The following is a 441-nucleotide window of genomic DNA, read 5'->3' on the forward strand; positions in this document are numbered from 1 at the left end:
TTAGAGTTCGAGGGTTCCAGACAAAAGACTCTGAAACAGCCTTTGACCCTCCCTCTTTCCTGCCTAAGAGATTAAAATGGAAGACCTAGTTTAGGAGGGGAACTTGGGGTAAACTCCTTAGCATAAGGAGGGAAGATGCCCAGTATAGCCTGTTGACCACCCTTCCCCTGTGTACCATTATTTTCTAGGTGGCCTAACAATTTACCTTCCATGAGTGTGCCAGTGTTCCTAAATTACCTGCAAAGTACCCAATCTTACCTCGCTGCCTTTGGAATTTTTACATGTATGGGAATTCCCCATGTGCATATATAAAAATTCGATTTTATCTTAATCTGATTCTATTAATTTTATGATTAGTTGAGCTAATCATAGTTATCACCATAGGCAGAGAGCACAAGGTCACAAGGAGAAAGGGGGAAGAAAGGAAGATGTGAGGGGAAA

Source organism: Rhinolophus sinicus, chromosome 4, assembly GCF_057876585.1.
Source record: "Rhinolophus sinicus isolate RSI-liver-muscle chromosome 4, RSI-T2T, whole genome shotgun sequence".
In the NCBI taxonomy this organism is placed as follows: domain Eukaryota; kingdom Metazoa; phylum Chordata; class Mammalia; order Chiroptera; family Rhinolophidae; genus Rhinolophus; species Rhinolophus sinicus.